Here is a 17,085-nt window from a genome sequence, read left to right as displayed (position 1 = left end):
TTTAAAATTGTGGTGATGTAACCACAAGGCAGTTACGCATTTGTTCAAACATACGTTTGGTGATGGACAGGTTGTCCTGATTTGAATTTTTCTAGCTTGCACAATAAAGCACCAATTCAAAGTCACAATTTGTCCTGTCTTATGTAGAGGGTAGTGTGTAATTACTTTGGACATACCTTCAAAAAATAGTTGTTAGCTATCTGGGCCCTGCACCTTCTCCCCTGTGCTGCAGAGCTACCATCACTTAGCTGTTGGGCAGGTGGTCCTGGTTCCTCATCCTCTGATTCAGAGTCAGGCACATTCATGGACAATCTACCCCTGCAGGCCATGTTGTGAAGCATGGCACATGCTGCCACAATTTTGTGCCATTTACTGATAGAATATCAATGCCCAAAATATCCCCATACACAAATATCGATGCTAAAATATCAATGTCAAAAATATCGACATCCTATATTTAAAATGTAAGTACAAAAATATTGAAACAAAAATATTGATTATTTAAATGCAAATTAATGTTAAATATGTTAAATAATACAATTGACTTTGAAAATAGTTATTAAGATTTAATAGACATTTTAACAAATATAATAAAAAAAATTAATTTAAAAAACATTTAAACATACATATATAATATATTACCTACTGGCGGTCGCCAGTAGGTAGTTATAGTTAGGACCTAGTTTCCATAGGAAATCCTCAACATTGTATTTGGATTAACTTTGGCCCTGGTGGATGAATCTTTGCGAATTTCTCAAAGAAGATGGCTCGGTCCGCTGCGCTCCTTCCCTGAAAGTTTGGGGGGATTCGTCAAGTGGGGGCTGAGATAAAAGGTGGGTCCCAAAACGTGTTTTCTCCATGTTATTTTCCATAGGACGTTTAGACACGGCTACAGGTCGAACGGCTGAATGGATTTATAAGAAATTTGGCAAAACTGTAGAGTCCGGCTCGCAGATTACGCTTTTTTTGGAATGGTGTAAATCCGTTCAGTAGTTGCTGAGAAAATTAAAGTTAAAGTGAATTATATATCTATACGCGCGCACGGGTGCGTGCACTCAAGCGGCTGCGCGTGAGCGGAATTTTTTTTTGCTGCGTGACGTCTGTTAACGTTCGATTTGAAGGAAATCAGGAAGTGTTGACCGCCATTTTGTCACTGCGAGTAAATATATTGTTAATTTCAAAGCGTTGGAACATGGAAAGGGGAGAAGGTAGAGATTGTCTTCGCTGCGTAGGTTTTCTCAGGGTGTGCAGTAAGGCCCTTAAACGCGAAAATATATATATATATTTTTTTTTAAGTTGCGGGGTGCGCGCACCGGGTCGCGCACACCTATTTACAAGAGTGTGAAAATGGAGATAAATCAGAAGTTTGAGTGCTTAGATAAAAGGTGGCTCTGAAAAGAGCCCTTGTGTTAATTGATTTTGTTCTGCATTTATAAGTAAGTACCGATGCAGAGCTTGATGTTGCAGAGGAAGATTCTGTTTCCCTCATCCGTGAAATGAACACTGTCTTTCCTATAGACGTCTTGCATGTGGTAACGCAAGTTGCTGTGGTAAATAGAACCCATGCTATAATCTCTGAGGAAAGCAGAAACAGATTTATTTACATGTCTCCTTGCTTTCTCAATTTGTGCACAATGTTGATTGGACCAATTCCATTTCTGTCTTTGGCATATATTGGAATATACCAAGGCAGTTCGAGAAAAAAGTGTCATCAATTGTCGAAAGGTGTCTTTTAGAAGCATTTCCAGACCTACCCCAGTCAATGTGCCTAGATCGTTCCCACCACAGTGCACAATTATAAGGTCTGGTTCTGGGAGATGCATAAAAGTTTTCACCAATGGTATCAATTGGTGACATTTCAATCCTCTTTGGCCAATCCACGTTATCTGCACATTTGGTAAATCAAGGTTGGAAATTTGTCTGTTTGCTGCATATTTTCCACTCCAGTGAATATAGCTGTGTCCTAAAAGCCAAACCTTCATTTTCAAGGGATATGCAGTCGTACTCCGATGGGTTCTGGAAGTGGAATGGTAGTTAGAAGCTGAAAGTCAGGATAAAAAAAAGGATGAGGCTTGGTGTGGTTGAAAAAATAAAAATGATTGGTTGATTGTAATACCTGAAGATTGAAGACTATGTTGCATGTTAATGTTTATGTAAAACGAAAAGTACTATTGGGTGTGAAAAAAATGACATGTAACAGAGCTGTGGATAGGCAGGTGTTTCTGGAGGGAAAACAGTCTTCTTAGTTTGCTGTAGAGCATTGAGATATGAACTTTTGACCTGTGCCTTTAGCCAGGTGCAGAATGAGGTGTTACCATGGAAACAGCCAGAGATGGCAGTGGGTGATGAGTGACTTTTATGTGACATTAAAAATATTGTGAGGGAGAACCAACTGAAATGTAAATTTGATTTCAAAATTTTGCTGGACGAAATATGATTGGCTGAAGAGACATATATGAGTCTGTATTGACTGGATATCTGTGCCATTGAATTTTGGTTGCAGTGATAGAAGCATGATTGAGAGTTCCATCAAACGAATATCTGTTTTGTGACTGTCACTGTTGTACATCGTACAAAGCATTGGTAAAGGTAAGTCTGTAACTGTTTGCTTTGTCACGTACCGTAAAATATGGTTTAGTCACAAACATTGATTGATTTTCCTCATAGTCTGAAACTAAACTCATTTTTGGCTGTCATAATGTGTTGTATTTCTAAAACTATTTTTCCATTTAAATGTGAAATATGAAGTATAAAATATGTTTAATATAGAGAGTAATTATTTGTGAGTGTTTGAAGCCTTTATATATAATGAGAGAAGTTGTTTATGAAGTGAAAAAATGATATTAGCAGAGAGACAGATAATGCAGATATAGAGAGAAATGGTAAATTACATGTGATACCGTCGTCAAAAAATGCTAATGGTTAATGAATTCGTAAACTTTCTGTCAGACGACAAAATTACAGTGCGGTTTCTGGACACGGCCTGCATTGGTGGGCGTAGGGTGAGAGGGGCAGGTGGTTGAGTGAAATAAAATGAAAAGTTGGTATATTACATGTGATACCGTCTTGAAAAAGTGGTAATGCTTAATGAATTCCTAAAGTTTCTGTCAGACGACAAAATTACAGTGTGGTTTGTGGCCGTGGCCTGCACTGGTGGGGGTGGGGTGAGAGGGAGGGGGAGGGGGCTAAAGTGGTAATGATTAGGGTATTCATAAAGTTTCTGTTAGACGACAAAATTATAGTGCGGTTTCTGGCCGTGGCCTGCATTGGTGGGCATAGGGTGAGAAGGGCAGGTGGTCGAGTGAAATAAAATGAAAAGTTGGTACATTACATGTGATACCGTCTTGAAAAAGTGGTAATGCTTAATGAATTCTTAAACTTTCTGACAGAAAGTTTGTGGGCGCGGCTTGCACTGTTGGGGTGAGAGGGGGAGGTGGTGGAATAAAATAAAATGAAAAGTTCTGACCATGAGGTTGTACACAGATTTGTGCGGTAAATGTGTTCGTAAATTGAGGTACCAAACGGAGTATAAAAATATCTCTCTCACTCCTGCTGTTTGACTGCATCTTCATCTCCCTTCTGTTTTCCGTCTCCATTGCCCTGTGTTATCTTATTGTGTGTGTGTCTGTCTGTGTCTGCCTTCAGTCCGGGCTGAGGAACTTTGCTGTGGAGGCACATACAGATAGTCCCATCAAAGTAGTTGGAACGTTTTCTAAAAAATATTTATATAATTGAAATGCTTTTTTGAAGCGCTAGTGAATGTTTTCTTTCACAATTACCGCTCGGTTGCTTCCATAGAGCAGAGGGTGTGTGGTATTTCACTACTTAGTATAAAGCACAGAAAAAAGGAGACCAGGTCGATTAGTGGTGTGCTGTCCTGAATGGAGAGCAGGAATCACAAGGACACCCGTGTGGATAAGTATGTTGGGTCACACTGGGCTAGAAAAGTCCCATCAGACCACCCTCTTGGCGGCATATCATCATGTGGGGATGGGCAGCCATTCCATATTCCGCCCATGTAACGGTGCGGAAATGGAAAACAGCGTATTTTGCCACAGTTGTGCCCAAAATAAAGTGTGAGAAAAGTGCAGTGCTATGAAAAAGGTGATACTTAAAAATGACTACCTAGACTAAACAGATAGCTTATCGAAATAAGTCCATGTCCTCTGAAGACAGGAAAAGAGTCTTCTACCTGTCAAGGAAACTGATACCATTATCGCTGCTAAAGCGCGAACGATGGTGTGGTGAGCTTAGGAGCTGAACAGCCGTCCCTCTGCGAAGAGCCCAGCAGATGCCAAGCTGCCCGCGGACGCTGTCCCCCCTCCTCCTCCTCGACGCGCTGAAGAGAGACGCTGCCTTTCTCCTGCAGAGAAATCCAGCTCCAGCGTTTCTAGTCTGCCCTTGCGGGTGACTGGGATACCGAGTTTCCCCTGAAGGAGATACCAGACCTCCATCATTCTATTCAGAAGGTATGGTGTTGACTAAACCCTTAGACGAGAATTCTTGAAGCAAACCTTGGCAAAACCAACTTAACTTAAAGCTACTTACTTACTCCCCTTCCACGTGTTAGGCTTAGGTCAGGCACACTGGGGTAGGCGTAGTTAGAAGCACCAGTTGAGTATTTTAGCCTAATGTATATATGACTGTATATATGTTTTATTACTTTTAAACCATTGTATGGCTAAGAAACCATATCAATGCTTTTACAGTATTATTTCGCAATACTTATCTTACTGTACGTACTTTTTGTCATAACAAGTCTTGCAATTGTGGCAATACATTTCTCTTGTACGAGAAGAAAGACTGTTCAATAAATGTTAACCCTTTATTGACAAACGCCCGTCTCTCTATTCTCTACATATTGTGAAAGTAATCTGCACTAACCTGACTGAGTAAAATAACTGTCTATTGTTTCACACGACCCTGGAGATTGACTCTTAATCTGAGGAGCAAAGTTGTCATGTTGCACGGTTGTTGGAAAGGTGAATCCCTTCTTGTCTGTGCCAGGGAAGCTGATCACTTCCTATGCAGAGAAGAAAGTTTCCAGTGACCTCCGAGCTAGTTGGTAACACACCCAATTAAGTTTAGCATAGTCAGTAGAGGCCTGGAAGATCCGCACTTCTACGTCGATACTACTGTTTATGTTATTCCAATGCGCAGGGCCTAGTGGGAAACTAGGAACTACTCTACAACCCCATTTGTTGTAATTGAAGGGGGGTCCTGTAGAATCTATGCAAACATTTGAAATGTATTAAACGTAGTTTGTAGTTAGGTGATAATGCAGTAAGTTGGGCACAGCAGTATGTCCATTGGTCTTCTGTCAGTGGGGTATGTAATTTCTCATTCCACGCCTGAAGTGCCTTAGGCTGCAGTATTGGGGCCGTGTTTTGCATGGTATTATAGATACGTGTAATTAATCTGCACGGAAAGTCTGACTTTAGTATATTTTCTAGGGCTAGCAGTATGGGCTATGGAATGTATTGTGTAGTGACCTACATGTAGCCCTAAGTTTATAATACTAAAATAACTCTGAGAATGTTACAGTCTGCTCTTCCGTAGAAGCAGGGGGTATAATTGAATCCTCCAGGTATAAATCTGCAAGTGTTACCAAACCCATCTTCTGTGGAAGTGTTCTGCATGCCGCTTCGCCCATTGTGGGTATCGTGGAGTTATATACCAGAGGGATGGAGGGACCATATAGGATTTTCAAGTTTGCTCTTTCCCGTAGTTTACCTCATACCCACTTCATGGTTTACACAGTGTCTATGCCATCCCGGGGTTTTTTGTAGGCCTGATATAGCGCTACCTGGAGGGGAACCGGCTTTGCCACATCCAGCGCTACAGATGTGTGCGGTTGGAACGGGGTTGGGTGAACCCAGTAATGTAGAAATTGAACTTGGGTGCTTAGTGCATACAGCTGTAAATCTGGGGCTCCTAAACCACCCTGGTGTAAGAGAAGGGTCAAAGGTTCCCACGAGATCCGTGCCTGACGCCCCGCCCAGAACATGGAAATGAGCAGAGATCGTAGAGATTTAAAGAAGGTTTGAGTCAAGGGGATCAGAATATTCACAAATAAGTACAACAGCTTCGGCAAGACTACCATCTTTGCTACTGGGATTCTCCCGGCCAGAGACAGAGGGAGCCTAGCCCTTGGCAAAACCTTTTCTTCCAGCCACGATACCGTGCGCCTGTAATTCATGTCCCAAATGTCCTGCATGTCTCTACTTAACCAGGCACCTAGATATTTTACCGGCCCATCAGCCCATGCAAGTGGGAATTCAGTTTGAAAAAGGGTGGTAGCATCCGCCAGGGTGAATATAGTAGATTTAGTCCAATTTATAGAGACTCCCCAAATGCCGCCAGATTTTATTAATTCCAGAAGGATGGGGACCATAACATCACGTCATCTGCATATAATAAGATAAGGAGGGCCCTGGTGCTAAAGCCTATCCCCGAGCTGAATGATGCTGCCTTATGCGTGCCACCAATGGTTCCATTGCAATCACAAAGAGCAGAAGAGACAGCGGGCACCCCTGCCAAGTTCCGCGTGTGATAACGAATGGATACAAAAGCAAGCCATTCACCCTTATCCTTGCAGGACCATATAGGATTTTTAAGTTTGCTCTTTCCCGTAGTTTACCCCACACCCACTTCATGGTTTACACAGTGTCTATGCCATCCCGGGGTCTTTTGTAGGCCTGATATAGCGCTACCTGGAGGGGAACCGGCTTTGCCACATCCAGCGCTACAGATGTGTGCGGTTGGAATTGCAATGACAAAGAGCAGAAGAGGCAGCGGGCACCCCTGCCAAGTTCCGCGTGTGATAACGAATGGATACAACAGCAAGCCATTCACCCTTGTCCTTGCAGAGGGCCTAGTGTATAATAATCTCACCAGACTGAGAAGCAGAGGACTGAACCCCATCCTCTCCAGGACTGCAAATAAGTAGGTCCACTCAAGCATATCAAACACTTTGGTTGCGTCAAGAAAAACTTCTATTGCATGGGAGTCAGGATGTAAATAGCGAACCACGTAAAGAAGGTCCTAAGATTTTGGGACGTGGAGCGCCCAGGGATAAAACCTGATTGATCAGGGTGGGCTATCAGTGGAAGCAAAGACTGCAGATGATTGGCGACTAATTTAGCTAACATTTTAACATCGACATTTACAAGTGATAGGGGCCTGTAAGAGTCAAGTTCATTTTTGGGCTTCCCTGTCTTTAGCAGAGTAATAATAATCACCTCTCACAGTGATGGTGGCAGACACCCGGTGGTCTGAGCCTCCTCATACATTGCCACCAAATGAGGTGCAAGTTCTTCAGCACATGGTTATAGAGCCCGGAGCCTTCTCAAGCGGCAAACTATTATCACCTGGGTGACATCATTTACCTCAAAAGAAGCATCTAGATACTCCATGTGGCCCTTGCTCAGCCATAGCAGCTCTAGTGAATCTATAAAGGGTCCAAGGCCGCCATGATCTTTGCTGTCAGTTGAGGTATATATAGCGTAGAGTAGAATTGTGTGATTGCATTTAGGATTTCCTTCAGGCCTCTAATCGTGGGCGGGTTCTCACCCTTAATTTCAGTAATGTAGGCTGTTGAATATGGGGTCCGCAGCATCAACGCCAAAGTTCTGCCAGGTCGGTCCCCCTCCCCATATCTTCTGGACTGCGCATGTTTTCCTAAAAAACTCACCTCCCATTGAGCCTCATCCTCAAAGTCCAACATTTTCTCTTTCAGTGTGGCTATTACCGTTTGGTCATCTGTGGTGTAAAATGTATTTCTAGTTCTTTAATCTGTCTCTCAAGTGTGGCAAGCGTACAACAAATAGCCTTCAACACTCCAGTCTGATGTAATATGCATTTACCCCTAATTACAGTTTTAAAAGCCTCCCATAGGGAGGCGTGAGTAGTGACAGAGCCCGAGTTATTTTCAAAATATTAATTAGTGTCGCCACTAATATCTTCTTTGAAGACCTCATCCAGCAAAGCATTGGGCGGAAGCCGCCAACTAACATCTTAGGGAAGGAGTTGGGAAGTTGTAAGCGTAGGAGGTTTGGGGCGTGGTCAGATAAAGACTGTGGGAGATGGGATACCTCACTAGTCCATTTTGAGACATCACGAGACACCAGCCAGTAGTCCAGCATGAACCAGGCGTTGTGGTGCACAGAAATGAATGTACCTTCCCGTCAAAGTGGGTGATGTTTACGCCAGATGTCGATCATATCGCCATATGAAATAATAGCATTGAGGGCTGGGCTTGCGGAGGACTGTAGTGAATGGGACTGGCCCTTCCTGTCTTGCACATCATCTAGAATTGCGTTGAAATCCCCTCCCCAGATAATTGTGTCACAGTCTGTAGCTCTCACCTTAGCCCCTATGAACTGGAAGAAACTAGGGGAATCCACATTAGGGCCGTACACTGCAATTATTACCACCAGGATTCCACCCAGCGCTCCCAGCAGCAAAATGAATCACCTTTCAGGGTCCACCTGTGTCTCCCTTTCCTTCCAGTCTAGTCCCTGTCTAATTAACACTGCCACACCACAGGCGTAGTTAGAGTAGATGGAAGATTAGCCATGCCCCCACCTTCTATGTTTCAGCCTGTTGGATGGTGTTGCGTTGAAGTGTGTCTCTTGTAATAATCACACGTCAATATGATGATGTGCTAAGTAGGAGTTAACTAGTCTTGCCTTCCTATGGTCATTTAGACCGTGGATGTTCCATGTTAAAAATTTTAAACTTGACATTTCAACCCTGACTGGAGCTTATATCCCTGCACGGTGTGGATCCTAGACACAACAGATGGCAATAGTACATATTTGTAACAGTGGAGACTGTAGCAGGTTTTGTGAAGTGTAAGCTCCTAACATTATAAACCACAGGGACCTCAAGTTAAACTATACCATACTGATACATAGGCAGAACAATAGTACATAATACAGTTAATCGTTATCACTCAGCCTGTCTGCGGGTATGTTCCCATCAGGAGAATCTTTCTTATTCTTCTTCCCCCAACATGTTTTGCAAATTTCAATGCAGACTTTGCATCTGCAAATAACTGCGTTGAGCCCTCATACGTGACCTTGAGCTTTGCAGGGTACAGCAGAGAATAAGGGATGTGGGCCTGAAGTAGGATTCATTTGGCCAGCAGAAATTCCCTTTGTGCTGCCTGCTCAGCTGGAGTAAAGTCAGGGTAAAAGGAGATGGTATTCCCTCTGTGTGGAATGGACCCTTTCTCCCGAGCTTGGCGAAGGATAAGGTCGCATCCTGGTAGTTCAAAATCCTAGCTCGAACGAGCCTGGGTGGAGCCCCAATTGGAGGTTTAGGGCCCAATGTCCAGTATTCATGCTCAACCACAAACATATTGGATAGTTTAGGATCAAAAAGTTCCTGCAGCAGGTCGGTGATGTATACCCCCAGCTTGGAGATGGCCGTCATCTCTGGAATTCTGGTAATTCTCAGGTTGTTGCGGCGCAACCATGCTTCCAGGTCCTCGTTCTTCGCCCTGATCAGCCCCAATACTCTGTCCGTCTGTAGAAGTTGCTCCTTGGTTTCAACTTAAAACTCATGGATGTCTGAGTGTCGACTTTCAAGTACATCCAGCCGCATTTCATGGGACTCAACCTGTTTTTTGACTGAATCTAGCTGGTGTCTATTGTACAAAGGCTGGACCGCATCTCGAGCATCAGGGTCCGTAAGTCCTCACCATGATCCTCCATCTGTAACTCGGGCGGGTGTTCCGTGCCCGCCTCCAGGTCCGATTCAGTGAGCCTTGTGGTTCTTCTGTTTTCAACGTTCAGTTTAGGCTGTTTAGCGTCATGTTTACCCATGATAGGCTGACTACTCTGTGTGCTGCCACCACGTCGAATTATCCACTTTGACTCTACACCGGTATACACAATGGTGGACAACGCACCGCTGTTTTTCCCTACAGGATTCGCCCAACTGTGCGTAATGTGGATGAGAGGGGACGCCCAAAACCCAGCTGTCCCAGCCAATACAGATGCCCCCGCTGTACCCCCAGACTCTGCACAAATCTGGTATTTGTCTTGGGCCCGCAGAACCCACACCATTGCTTCGTGGACACACAACAGTAGAATTAGAATAGGCTGTCGCAGTACACCCCTCTGTTTGAACCTCTGGCCATGGCCCCAGTTCAAAGTTGTCTCGCAGTATGCAAAGTCTCACCGTAGTTAACGCTCTGCACCCGGAGATCCAGCCATACCAGGGCTGGCCTGTAGAGCACTCTGTTACTGGGCTCCAGCTTGTCTGAAAATAGAGCAAATGTCAAGTGACACTGGCTGCGCACTTAGGACCACCAACTCATCACAAGTGATCCCTAATGGACAGCCAAATCTGTGAGAGGGGGGATGCCTGTAGTAGTTCACATGTTACAGACACCAAATCCTCTGGAGCTCTAGCCAGAACTCTTGGGCGACCAAATATTCATCTTCCAGGGTTCCCAGATGGAGGCAAATCCAATAGCTTATGCTGGGCTCCTCTGGGGCTGTCTCCTAAATGGCCGGAGGCCGCTGAGAGAAGGGCAACGCTGTTTTACCTTCCTGAGTCATCGGCCGACTCTGCTGTTGGATCCTTGCCGCTTCCTGTCCCCAGACTTTGGATGCTTACCGTGAACTTGGCTGCATGGCTCGGCCTTGCCAATCACTTCCTGTTCTCTTCAGACAGCTCTCTGTTCACCCCTTGAGCAGCATAGGGCACACACTAGGGATGTGACGTGAGGGCCGTACCCCCGTGCCATACAGCTCCAATCCAGCAGCAGGAGTCCCATGGGCCTCTACTGAAGGAGCGGCCACGACGGGACCCCAGCAGCGCCTCCGCCACAGAGTTTCGCAGCCCGGCCGGGTCTCCCCTCGGATCCACTACACCGGTGATCACCAATTAGGCACCGGAGGGAGTCTACCCAGCCGTAGCTTCCCCACTGGGCCACGTCAATTGCCGGTCAGGTCAGCTTTGCCCTCCACAGTGCACATTGGGGATCTAAGGTAGCTCGGGGCTTTACGCTGGGGTACCAGGCTGCAGCTGGTGGGGCTCATAAGTCCATGTCGGGGTGTCATACAGACAGGGCTCTCAGACCTTTGGGTGCCACACACCACAGGCATTCCCCAGGCGCCCACCAGATTCAGTGATGACCCTCCAATTGTTCGGATTATTTCAGGACTTAGACTCGACCGGCAGAGCGTCCTTAGCAAGCGGCCATCTTGCTGTGCGGCGGACCACGCCCCCCCCAATCTTGTGCAAGGTTAACATCAAAACATGTGTATATGGTAGCTCACCCATAAACTTAACTCCATGTAGAGGTCCCTGACTGTAAAATGTAAAAATATGACTGTGATCCAAACCCATCCGTCATGCAAAGGATAAAATTGTGACGGGACCGTTACCCAAAGCCATCCCTCATGTTAGGGATAAAACTGTGACTACCACCCACTAAGATAAATCGACCACCCATCCGTAGGGAAACGTGAACTGTGGCATCACGAAACTTAAAACTCTAAATCATGCAAAGAGTACAGGAATACATCAAGTAATATTTTTTAACTAGAAACTCTCGCCGGTGAGCAAATTCTCACCCGAGAACCACAAGAATAACCTGTAACACACCTAGGAAAACTGCCATACATTGTGGTATCGTTGCAGTATTATAACATAAGCAAGTCCACTAACAAGACTGGGAAAAATTACCAAATTGTTACAATGCTATTTGCTGCAATTAGATAAAAAAACTTTCTGTGCTGGTCGTAAATCGCTTCAGCCAAACACAATACCCAAAAACTGGCACCCTCATAAACTGCAGCGCTTGTGTCACCTTGAAGAACTGCTCCACAACTGTGCATTGAGTACCATCAAGCATCTCAAAATAAACCAAATAAGACTTTAACCCCCAAATAAGTACCCAGAAACATATCCACTTAAGAATTGCCTTGTGTGTCTTTTCTTCCCTGTGAATCCTCATCTAGCTTGGTATATAGAACAAAATTGCAGGCAGACCAGAGTCAAGAAATGCATTAAAAAATACCTTTTATTTTTCTTGAAGCTCACAATGAGTCCGGTTGGTAAAACACTAAACAGTAGAGCCCATAACCATGCGTACCAGGAAATAAGAAAAAAATCAAGATGTAAGCTCTCAGTCTTGAGCTTAACTGCGCCACACCTGTCCATCACGAGATGCCACTTGCCATCTATCCACATTGAGCACATAGTAACAGTCTGTCGATGATGACTTCAACAACCATATCTTCTCAGCCTCCGTAGCGCAGCTGCTTGTGAGGTGCAGGAAATCCAACGTAAAGGCACGTAGAAGAAGCCGCACTTGAGCTGAATACGTGGTTGGCAAATTGAAGGAAAACTGAGGCAGCCAACCAAAACATGGCGGCACGTCGTCTACTTGGCACCGTATGGCTCACGCCGTGCCCAAATTGAGAGATGTCCACCAGCAGCTTGGGACATGAATGTCATAGAAGATACCTCAAGACAAAGAGCACGGCTTACAGGTAAAATTGCACGCGCCAAAGTCTTGTGCTTCCAATTCCAACTGTACTCAGCAGTTAAACTGCCATTGTTTCCATTTTAGTCTCATACCAAAAGGTCCCCAAATAAAACCATCAAAAAAGTATATTTAATTCATATGGGACAAAAGCATAGGCTAAACACAGAACAATCTCCACAGGAAAAGTTCCTCATATGGCGCTCATAACTGGACAGTGCATATGACACCGACATTTTTAAACATCCAAGCTAATATTTGTTAAGATGTACTCAGAAGTCCTCAGCCCTGACAGTAAATCAAACGTGATACAGCGCAAACAGCGTTAAAACCTAATTCTGTGAACAACGCTTCTCAATCTAATATGCACAGGGATTGTACAACAATCCACGGATATACACAGTTAAACAGTCATCCACTACCCGGATGATGAGATTGTCCACTGCACTTATCCGTGCCCACGCTGCACTTCAGCACGCTTTCTAGGACAGACACGTCCTGAGACGTGCCTGTGTATTATTATAATTATTTCATTTTCCTCACTGAGGAAACAGCTTCCATCGATACCATCATTACCCCTACTCCAACCACGCTTGGCGCGCCATTTGACACAAGTCCGCTTTTTACTCACAGCCCTGATGAGTCATTACCCGCACACGGTGTGACGAAACAGGTGTCCGCTTTTTGCTCTTGTTTGTACTGATTTATGCGGAACTATTACATTTTCTTTCATTCCACACTGATGGATTGTGAAATCATTTCTTGAAGGCTTACTATATTTTGGTTCTCACCTGAGAACTACATGAGAATTTCGTGTGCACAGGAACCTCGTTGCTATACACAGGTAAACCAGTAGTAGAATGAGGAGTCATCTTCACACTCCCAAAAGCATATGGTGGGAGACGAGGCAGTCATAGGTAGCATGTGTAGACTCTGATTCATCACTGTCAAAGTCAATTTCAAAAGCATGAAGACGCTGTGTGCTGTAAACTCCCAACCAGGTTGTGGAAATACTCAGGCTCACACCAATGTCCACTTGGGTAACAGACCAAAAAGAGTCCAATGGAGGATATACAGGCTGTGCAGAGGTGGCAGGGGTGGGCCGTTTACAAGGAGACTGGTGGGGTTGGCCAGCCTCTAGCTCCATACTTGACACATTATACTTAGTTTCACTAAGTTTCTTTAGTTTCTTGAAATTGCTTTTAGTTCCTGTAACCTCTTGGTTCTTGTAGTTAGACTTGGTTCTTGTATCATTCGTAATCAGCATTTAAGTCATTTTAAACACTTGAGTCCTAGTCCAGTCGTCGCCAAAATAATGTTGTGCCCTTACACAGGTAGATACAGGTAGCCAGGTAGAATTAGTAGACTTCTTTATTAGTTCCTGGTACATAAGTACATCAGTCCATATTCTTGTTGCCAGCCATATCTCCAACTCTTACTCCAGTTGTCAGCCCTTACTCCAGCTCTTACACCAGCCCCACCAGGAGCAGCCTCCCTGCTGCTCAGCCCATCTCCAACTGTCAACACTCATCCACACAGGCTCCCAGGCATTCCATTGATCACGGTCACACCAACATTCCGTTACCATCTCTCACGCTGGCTGAGTAGCAGGAGACAGCTAGGCTGGATTACATTCCAAGACACTAACATTCAAGAGGTGCCGTAGGCCCACTTCAGTCCGCGCAATCAGGAACGTGTTGTCTGTGTATAATAAGTAAGGAATGAATTTGGGGCCCAGTCTAGAAATGTCATGAAAGGCGGCTGTCAAAAACCTTTCCCAAATGGTTTATGTATAGGGTCAACAACAGGGGTGCCATAATGCACCCCTGCCCGCCCTCCCCATGGGGCAACAGGCTGCTGTTCTCCTCTTACCTCACCAGTGCAGATAAATTGGAATGAAAGCTATGTAAAAAGGCCACAGGCTCTGGTTCGATTCCCTAAATCCAAAAGAAGAGACCAAAGCATGGATCTATTTACTCGATCGAAAGCTGAGGTGAGATCCATAAAGACCAAGTGCAGGAAACCCCCCTTGCCTACAATATATTTACCCATAATCAACTGCAGGTTGACAGACTGATACTTTTTGAAGCTGTGTTGCAAGTTGGATATCAAATGGATATTTTCCAGCCAAGATGTTAATGTGTTAAAAGCAGTGATCAGCAACTTAGCTCAGGTGTGGAGTTCAGCTATGTATAGATCTGGGGGAACCCTATCTGGGCCTGGCTCTTTGCCCCCTGCCGTAGCAGAGGTAGCATTATGTACTTTGATGGTCCTAAAGGTCAGTGGTGGTCTGTCACTCTCTGGCACCCTCAGGTTTTCCGGGCCCTCCATATTATAACAGCTGTACATCCCCAATAAATGGACAACCCAGAGGATATTGTGCAATCCATCCAGGAATTAGCTGTTTCCGCAAAAAAGAGGCAGTCCACAATATTCCTGAATTTAAAGCTGTTGGTTAACATGCATGTCTGTAGTAAATCCTCCCATGCCTCTCCCTAATTTCTTTTCTCCTCTGCAAAGTTGCTAGCTTATACACTTTCCTGATAGCCCTGATCCTTTCTTTATTCCTGGGTCGCTGCTTTAAAGCAGCATTTACATTTCTATGAGTCCTAGAGCAGCTAACATCTAACCACTTATTTACTTTTATGTACCAATTTTTATCATGGGACAAGAGGTTAGTAGGGATCTGCTCACAGAGTCTGCCAAAGGCGTCAAGAACCAGCTCATTATGCAAACTGCTTTCAAAACAAAGTGCAATATCTACCACATTTACTTTGTATATGTTTTCCAAAAATGCCCGTGGTATCACCCTGTCCCACTTCAAACTCTGCACTTGGTCCTTAGTGCCTAGACCCATGTTGGGTGGACTTTTTTTTCCTTACCATCCATGTCAATGTGCCAGGCTATGTTCAATGTCAAAGGGTTATGGTCACTAAAAGTGATCCAATTTACACTCAGGGATTTAATTGTTGAAGTCAGGGAAGCAGTTAAAATAATAAAATCTATTATGGAAGAACAACCCGTACCAAAAAAAGAAGGAATAGCTTCACCATACCCTGTCTGCTCCAGGCAGTGAAGAGTTTTGGCTGCCAATAACTCTTCAATCAGCTTTTTTCGCTTGAAGTGTCTAAAGTGCATTGATGGAGGGGTAGCGTCAAAAGGGGCCCTCGAAAAGACGTAACCTTGCTGACATAAATGTAAGTTAAAATCACCCAATATCATAACCTAATGGTAGATGACCTTTTCCTCCCCATAAGATTCCAAGAAACTCTTCAAGGCCTGAATATGTTCTGTTTCTGGGTGACTACCGAAAGAGTTATAAAAGTTTACCACCAGCGAGGAGGATATGTTATTAAACATCAACTCGACTGCTGATATATTTGGTGAGGTATGTTTCACCAAGGTAGAGGTCTTGAGGAAAACTAGGATAGGAAGACCACCTTTAGCTCGCTCAGATGGCAAGGTGAGTGCAGTTTAAGAAAATTATGTGAAAATGTCTATGAAAAAAAATACATAGTTTTCCAATGTTTCCTTCATCTCTATCACGTGGTATCACCAAAAGTATTCCAACCACCTTGGGTCATCCCTTTTTAACTTCACCCCAGCAATATTCCAAGTCATAAGGTATGGGAGGTATAAACTCAGGTTTTTGGGTACAGCATCACCATTCAGGTGGGGCTGATGGCCAGTGCCAGTAGGAGTAATTTGTGGTGGCCCAGTCAATCATTCTCATCCACCCCACACAATGGTGCAATCCTGTTATCTAATGATAACTCCTTCCCCGGGCCTCCCTCTGGGCCCTCTGACCGATCGCTTGGGGTCTTATGGTGGTCCAACCTGCATCTGCCATAATAGAGGAGTGGGGGATAAAACTGCTATAAGGGGACAACCCTAACCCTTTTATCCCTGACCAGTGTATGGAAACTGCTCTGTAAGAGTGCTTTGGTGAATCTTGGGTGCCCTAGGTTAATAATGATACAATCCCCATCTTTATTCTTTTCCGTATTCCATCCCACCGAGCAAATTCTTCTTGCTATTATAAAATGAGGGAATGGGAGATGCCCATTCAGCAGGGTGTTGTCACACCAGTTCTTTATCTTAAGCATGAGGTCTATTGTAGTCTCCCTCGCTTCCTGTTAATAGGTGGAACCCCAGTTAAAATGCTAACCATGGGTGCAGATTACAGTGGTAGATGTAATATAGTTGTGTTGCCTGTTTGTGTTCTTTGAAACCCATTTGAGGGGAGTGCACTAGGTACATGTCTCCTTGACAGATCTGGCACTCATGGGTGTTCTTCTGCCCAGTAATGCACCCCTCCTGAATAGTTTAAAATGAGCCAGACTGACTAGAACCCCTCGCTGGGTCCTTCATATCATTTTGCCACACTAACAAAATCTCACTTCCCCCCATTGCCCTGTGGCAGTATTAAGCCTACCTGTGCACCCCCCAGTCTCCCTGACCGTTAGTTTTAGAGACCACATCATTTATACTATATGAGCCTGTCTGAAACGTGAAGGATGACAAAACCTTGCCTCTATCACCTCTGGTAAGTAGACATAATATCAATGTTTTAGTATCGA

Source organism: Lissotriton vulgaris, chromosome 10, assembly GCF_964263255.1.
Source record: "Lissotriton vulgaris chromosome 10, aLisVul1.2, whole genome shotgun sequence".
Lineage (NCBI taxonomy): Eukaryota > Metazoa > Chordata > Amphibia > Caudata > Salamandridae > Lissotriton > Lissotriton vulgaris.
This window is presented reverse-complemented; position numbering follows the sequence as displayed.